General features: G+C 39.4%; 1 non-coding gene across 1 annotated transcript; it reads left to right on the plus strand.

The window, feature by feature from the left end:
* The first annotated feature begins 213 nt into the window (after positions 1-213).
* On the plus strand, positions 214-321 carry LOC112711307 (small nucleolar RNA R71). The gene has a single exon (XR_003157422.1). It is a non-coding gene; the product is annotated as a small nucleolar RNA R71 (small nucleolar RNA).
* The last annotated feature ends 7,002 nt before the right edge of the window (positions 322-7,323 follow it).

Raw genomic sequence — 7,323 nt, forward strand, 5'->3', positions numbered from 1 at the left:
CTCAAGAACTCATTTCTTCTGATTCGTCCCATTGTTCACAGGATTCCTTTCAGAAGTGTATATGAATTGGTTATTTGCAACCATTTCAATGAGTTCTTGAGCTTCTGCAGTCGTCTTCTTCAGATGAAGAGATCCTCCAGCAGAGCTGTTCAATGACATCTTGGACAGTTCAGACAGACCATCATAGAAGATGCCAATGATGCTCCATTCAGAAAGCATGTCAGAAGGACACTTTCTGATCAATTGTTTGTATCTTTCCCAAGCTTCATAGAGGGATTCACCTTCCTTCTGTCTGAAGGTTTGAACTTCCACTCTAAGCTTACTCAATTTTTGAGGTAGAAAGAACTTTGCCAAGAAGGCATTGACTAGCTTTTCCCAAGAGTTCAGGCTTTCTTTAGGTTGTGAGTCCAACCATATCCTAGCTCTGTCTCTTACAGCAAAAGGGAATAGCATAAGTCTGTAGACCTCAGGGTCAACCCCATTGGTCTTGACAGTGTCACAGATTTGCAAGAATTCAGCTAAAAACTGATGAGGATCTTCCAATGGAAGTCCATGGAACTTGCAATTCTGTTGCATTAGAGAAACTAATTGAGGCTTAAGCTCAAAGTTGTTTGCTCCAATGGCAGGGATAGAGATGCTTCTCCCATAGAAGTCGGGAGTAGGTGCAGTAAAGTCACCAAGCACCTTCCTTGCATTGTTGGCATTGTTGTTGTTTTCGGCTGCCATGTCTTCTTCTTGTTTCAAGATTTCTGTTAGGTCCTCTACAGAGAGTTGTGTTTTAGCTTCTCTTAGCTTTCGCTTCAAGGTCCTTTCAGGTTCAGGGTCAGCTTCAACAAGAATGCTTTTGTCTTTGCTCCTGCTCATATGAAAGAGAAGAGAACAAGAACATATGGAATCCTCTATGTCACAGTATAGAGATTCCTTGGGGTGTCAGAGGAAAAGAAAAATATAAGGAAGAGGTAGAAGAATTCGAACTTAGAAAGATAGAGTTCGAATTGTGCATTGAGGAGGAGTGTTAGTCCATAAATGGAAGGATGTGAGAAGAGGGGAAGAAATTGTCGAAAATTAAAGTGAATTAATTAAAAGAAATTTTGAAAAAAAATGATAATTGATTTTCGAAAACTAAGATTGAGAAAGAAATAAAGTGATTTTGAAAAATATTTTGAAATTGGAAATCAAAGAGATATGATTGAAAACTATTTTGAAAAAGATGTGATTAAAAAGATATGATTGAAGAGTTATGGTTTTAAAGAGATATGATTGAAAAGATATGATTGAAAAACAATTTAAAAAGATTTGATTTTTAAAATTAATGACTTGGCTAACAAGAAAAGATATGATTCAAATATTAAACCTTTCTCAACAGAAAAGGCAACATACTTGAAATGTTTGAATCAAATCATTAATTGTTAGCAAGTATTTTTTGAAAATGAAGAGAAATTAATTTTGAAAAGATATGATTGAAAAGATATGATTTGAAAAAGATTTTATTTTGAAAAATTTTGAAAACTTGAAAAAAATTTGTACTAAAAACAAAAATCTTCCCTCTTGTGCCATCCTGGCGTTAAACGCCCAGAATGGTATACATTCTGGCGTTTAACGCCCAAAATACTACCCTTTTGGGCGATAAACGCCCTATCCTGGCTGGCGTTTAAACGCCAATTTTCCTTCCTTACTGGGCATTTTGAACGCCCAGCTTTTTCTGTGTAATTCCTCTGCTGTATGTTCTGAATCTTCAATTCTCTCTATTATTGACTTGAAAAGACACAAATTAAAAATTTTTTGGATTTTTAATAATGATGAATAATCAAAATGAAACTAAGATCAAATAAACAATGCATGCAAGACACCAAACTTAGAAGTTTGTATACTACTGACACTAACAAGTTGAGAATGCATATGAGAAACAACAAAACACTCAAGACAAGAGAATTTAAAGATCAGAGCAATGAAATCATCAAGAAAAACTTGAAGATCAATGAAGACACATGATTGAATTCAAAGAATGCATGCAATTGACACTAAACTTAAAATGAGACACTAGACTCAACAAGAAACATAAAATATTTTTGGTTTTTTATGATTTTGTAATTTTTTGGATTTTTCGAAAATTATATGGAAAAGAAAATAAAGAGATTCAAAATTTTTAATAAGAATTCCAGGAATCATGCAATGTTAGTCTAAAGCTTTAGTCTAAAGAAATTAGACATGGCTAGCCAAGCTTCAGCAGGACATTACATTCAAGAGCTAAATTGATGAAAATCAATCAGCTTTGGTGATGATAAAAACATCACCTTGAAACTCTAGAATTCATTCTTAAAAATTCTGAAGAAAAATACCTAATCTAAGCAACAAGATGAACCGTCAGTTGTCCAAACTCAAACAATCCCCAGCAACGGCGCCAAAAACTTAGTGCACGAAATTGTGATCATCAATGGCGCCATCAACATGGTACGCTCAATTGTAATCTCAACTCTTTATCACAACTTCGCACAACTAACCAGCAAGTGCACTGGGTCATCCAAGTAATAACCTTACGCGAGTAAGGGTCGATCCCACGAAGATTGTTGGTATGAAGCAAGCTATGGTCATCTTGTAAATCTCAGTCAGGCAGATTCAAATGGTTATAGATGATTTATGAATAAAGCATAAAATGAAGATAGAGATACTTATGTAATTCATTGGTGAGAATTTCAGATAAGCGTATAGAGATGCTTTGTCCCTTCCGTCTCTCTACTTGCCTACTGTCTTCATCCAATCCTTCTTACTCCTTTCCATGGCAAGCTGTATGTTGGGCATCACCGTTGTCAGTGGCTACAATCCTATCCTCTTAGTGAAAATGTTCAACGCGCTCTGTCACAGCACGGCTAATCATCTGTCGGTTCTCAATCAGGTTGGAATAGAATCCAGTGATTCTTTTGCGTCTGTCACTAACGCCCAGCCTTCAGGAGTTTGAAGCTCGTCACAGTCATTCAATCCTTGAATCCTACTCAGAATACCACAGACAAGGTTTAGACCTTCCGGATTCTCTTGAATGCCGCCATCAATTCTAGCTTATACCACGAAGATTCCGATTAAGGAATCCAAGAGATAAACATTCAAGCCTTGTTTGCTTGTAGAACGGAAGTGGTTGTCAGGCACGCGTTCATAAGTGAGAATGATGATGAGCATCACATAATCATCATATTCATCATGTTCTTGTGTGCGAATGAATATCTTAGTACAAGAATGAGCTGAATTGAATAGAAGAACAATAGTAATTGCATTAATACTCGAGGTACAACAGAGCTCCACACCTTAATCTATGGTGTGTAGAAACTCCACCGTTGAAAATACATAAGAACAAGGTCTAGGCATGGCCGAGAGGCCAGCCCCCATAATCTAAGAACTAGACATCCAAAGATGATCCTAAGATCTAAAGTGATCAAAAGATGAAGCAAAAGGTCCTTTTTGTAGAGAACTAGTCGCTTAGGGTTTACAAAGATGAGTAAATGACATAAAAATCTACTTCCGGGCCCACTTGGTGTGTGCTTGGGCTGAGCATTGAAGCTTTCATATGTAGAGACTTTTCTTGGAGTTAAACGCCAGCTTTTGTGCCAGGTTGGGCATTTAACTCCCATTCTTGTGCCAGTTCCGGTGTTTAACGCTAGAATTCTTGAGCTGACTTGGAATGCCTGTTTGGGCCATCAAATCTCGAGAAAAGTATGGACTATTTTACTTTGCTGGAAAGCCCAGGGTGTCTACTTTCCAACGCAATTAAGAGCGTGCCAATTGGGCTTCTGTAGCTCCATAAAATCTATTTAGAGTGCAGGGAGGTCAGAATCCAACAGCATCTGTAGTCCTTTTCAGCCTCTGAATCAGATTTTTGCTCAGGTCCCTCAATTTCAGCCAAAAAATACCTGAAATCACAGAAAAACACACAAACTCATAGTAAAGTCCAGAAAAGTGAATTTTAACTAAAAACTAATAAAAATATAATAAGAACTAACTAAAACATACTAAAAATATACTAAAAACAATGCCAAAAAGCGTATAAATTATCCGCTCATCACCAGCCGTGTCCTAAATGATGCACAGAAGAATTGCACAACCACAGAAATGGAATTGCTTGCAGTGGTTTATACCATTGACAAGTTCAGATCCTATTTGGTAGGATCAAAGGTGATTGTGTACACTGACCATGCTGCTCTTAAATATCTACTCACAAAGCAGGATTCAAAACCCAGGCTCATAAGGTGGGTGCTGCTTTTGCAAGAGTTTGAAATAGAAATAAGAGACAGAAAAGGGACAAAAAACCAAGTGGCAGATCACCTGTCCCGGATAGAACCAGTAAAAGGGGCGTCCCTCCCCATCACTGAGATCTCTGAACCTTTTTTGGATGAGCAACTCTTTGCCATTCAGGAAGTACCATGGTTTGCAGACATTGCAAACTATAAGGCTGCAAGGTTCATACCCAAAGAGTACAGCAGGCAGCAAACGAAAAAATTAATTTCTGATTCAAAGTACTACTTGTGGGATGAACCATCTCTTTAAGAGATGCGCAGACGGATTAATCCGTAGGTGCATACCTAGAGAAGAAGTGCAGAGGATCCTTTGGCATTGCCATGGATCACAATACGGAGCACATTTCGGAAGTGAGCGAACAGCCACAAAAGTCCTCCAATGTGGTTTCTACTGGCCTACTCTCTATAAAGACTCCCGAGAGTTTGTACGGAACTATGACAGTTGCCAGAGAGCTGGTAATCTACCTCATGGTTACGCCATGCCTCAGCAAGGGATCTTAGAGATTGAATTGTTTGACGTTTGGGGTATTGACTTCATGGGGCCTTTCCCACCTTCATACTCAAACACTTATATTCTGGTGGCAGTAGACTATGTATCTAAATGGGTAGAGGCAATTGCAACACCCACTAGTGATACTAAAACATTGATAAAGTTCCTCTAGAAACACATCTTCAGTAGATTTGGTATCCCCAGAGCAATAATCAGTGATGGAGGCACTCATTTCTGTAATAAACAGCTTTACATTGCTATGGTCTAGTATGGAATTAGCCACAAGGTAGCAACTCCATACCATCTGTTCTGAGAGTTACCTGAAACTATAGGTCGATCTCGGGTGAGATCTTCTGTACTGGTCGGATTTGCTGTGTCCGACTTGTTGGACTTGGTGGCGGTGCTGATTCCTTCATCCCCGGAGGGTGGGGGATACCTACAAGGGACTCTGATGCTTAAGTTAGCAAGAGTATTAAGCAGGTATTTAGTAGAATCAGAGTATGAGTTATACCTGGGTACTCTAGTATATTTATAATAGTGTAGAGTGACCTTTCTGGAGATAAGATAGTTATCTTATCTTATCTTATCTTTGAGTGAGGTCATCTTATCTTCAAGGGAACCGCCTTTATCCCTACAAGCTTTGGGTTGCCCTTGGATTCGGGACGTGTTCCTCTGTTTAGGCCCTTTATTGGGATTTCCTGTGAGAAGAGGTCGGGTCATCCTGACCTGACGAGGTCGGTCGCTTTGTCTGTAGAACATCCCGGGTCAGACAGCTTTGACCCAGGGTATGAACAATGCCCCTGCTCGAGGTTGGTCTTTATTTGGAGGTCGAGTCTTAGTTTTAGGACTTCGAACCTTCTCAGGTGAAGCTGAACTCGAGCATTTTGTCGATTTTGCCTTTGTAGGGTTCCTTTTTTGAATGCAGAACATTTCGCTTCCTTTTGAAAATGCGCGCTTTTGGATTAGCGTCCTGGCCTTGGGAACGTGCGAGGGTTTTTAATGCCTCATTAATTGGTTTTTGATGCTCCGTTTCTCTTGGCTTTTATTTTGAATTTCACTCTCAAGAAACGATTTTTCTCCTCTCTTGCTTTTGCTGTAACTTCCCTTTTTTCTCCTATCCTTCTGTTTTCATCCGAAAACTTACGTTTCTTGCTGTTTCTTCTTGCGACGTTTGTTTGGCGTAGGCGATTTTTGGCTTTCTTGTCATCAACCTTCTTCCGCATTCCTCTCCTTTTCTCAGGTTGGTTTTGCTTCTTCTTTTGCCGCCTATTTTGCTGCTTTGTATTTGACTTTGAAGCTTTGATTTTGACTGAGTGTATGTTGGAAAGCTTGAATCTTTATCGCGCTTGGTTTGTCACTGTGATGCATGTTTTTTTCCTTTTGACCTTACGTATGCTTCTGAGTGTATTTTCCTGGTTTGGCTCTTTAGGGCTTCGTATGCTACTGCTGATTTCTGAACTGTTGTTTTTTAGGAAGGTTGCTCCTTTTGATGGCTTTTGTTCTATTGATTGCTTTTCTTTGATGTAGATTGCTCCTCGTTAGAATTTTTTCTTTTGGCAGCTCGCTTGATCTTCTTCGCGTTTGTTTTTCTATTTTTGGAAAGGGTTTCTCTTTGTTCTTGCTGCGAGTTTCTGTTGAGACATTAGTCTTGTAGATTTTCCTGAATTTTTATTCCCTGATTGCCTCCAAAGGATGCCCCTGGACCTTCTTGGTGTGGGTCCTGGGGTTTCTTTTTGCTGTTTATGCCGTGTTTGGCTTGCGCTGGCTGAGTTATTTTGATATTCGTCCAAGATGTTTTTAGTAATCCGCTCTCCTTTTCTTGTTTGTAGGACTAGTTGGCTATGTCTTCTCGCAAAAATATTGTAGAGACGTCCTCTAAGGTTCCTGAGGGTATGTCCGATTTGTTGGACTCCCTTGTTTTGATGTGTGTTTCTGTGGTTAATGCTGAATTTTGTGTGGAGCTTAGGAAGCATCATCGTCTCTGTAAGAGTAGGGATTAAGAGCAGAACTATGAGTTGGTGGCACCTGACTCCGAGGAGAAGATTTACTTCCCTGTCCTGACCCAGGGGGAGCGCCTTTTCTTTTATGCCTATGACTATTTCTTCAGCCAGTTGGATATCACCTTTCCTTTTACCTTGTTTGAGACCGATTTGTTGTGGTCGTGTAATGTAGCTCCGTCGTAGCTTCATCCAAACTCCTGGGGCTTTATTAATATTTTTCAACTTCTTTGTCAAGAACTGAATGTTATCCCTTCTCAAACTCTTTTCCTTTATTTGTTTGTTTTAACTAAACCCGGAATCTCTTCAAAAAAGAAAGCCTCATAGGTTTCTTTTAGATCTGCACAAGGACACAAGGTTTATACCATGTACGATGAGTCTTTTAGGGACTTCAAGAATTATTTTTTCAAGGTTCGAGCTGTTGAGGGAGCTCGTCCCTTTTTTCTGGAAGCGAATGGGGAGCCATCCTTCCCTTTACATTGGAAGCAGAATGTAGTAGTATCTCGTTATACATGGGAGATGCTTGATGAGGTCGAACAGGCCTTTGTGACGA

This window comes from Arachis hypogaea, chromosome 1, assembly GCF_003086295.3.
Source record: "Arachis hypogaea cultivar Tifrunner chromosome 1, arahy.Tifrunner.gnm2.J5K5, whole genome shotgun sequence".
In the NCBI taxonomy this organism is placed as follows: domain Eukaryota; kingdom Viridiplantae; phylum Streptophyta; class Magnoliopsida; order Fabales; family Fabaceae; genus Arachis; species Arachis hypogaea.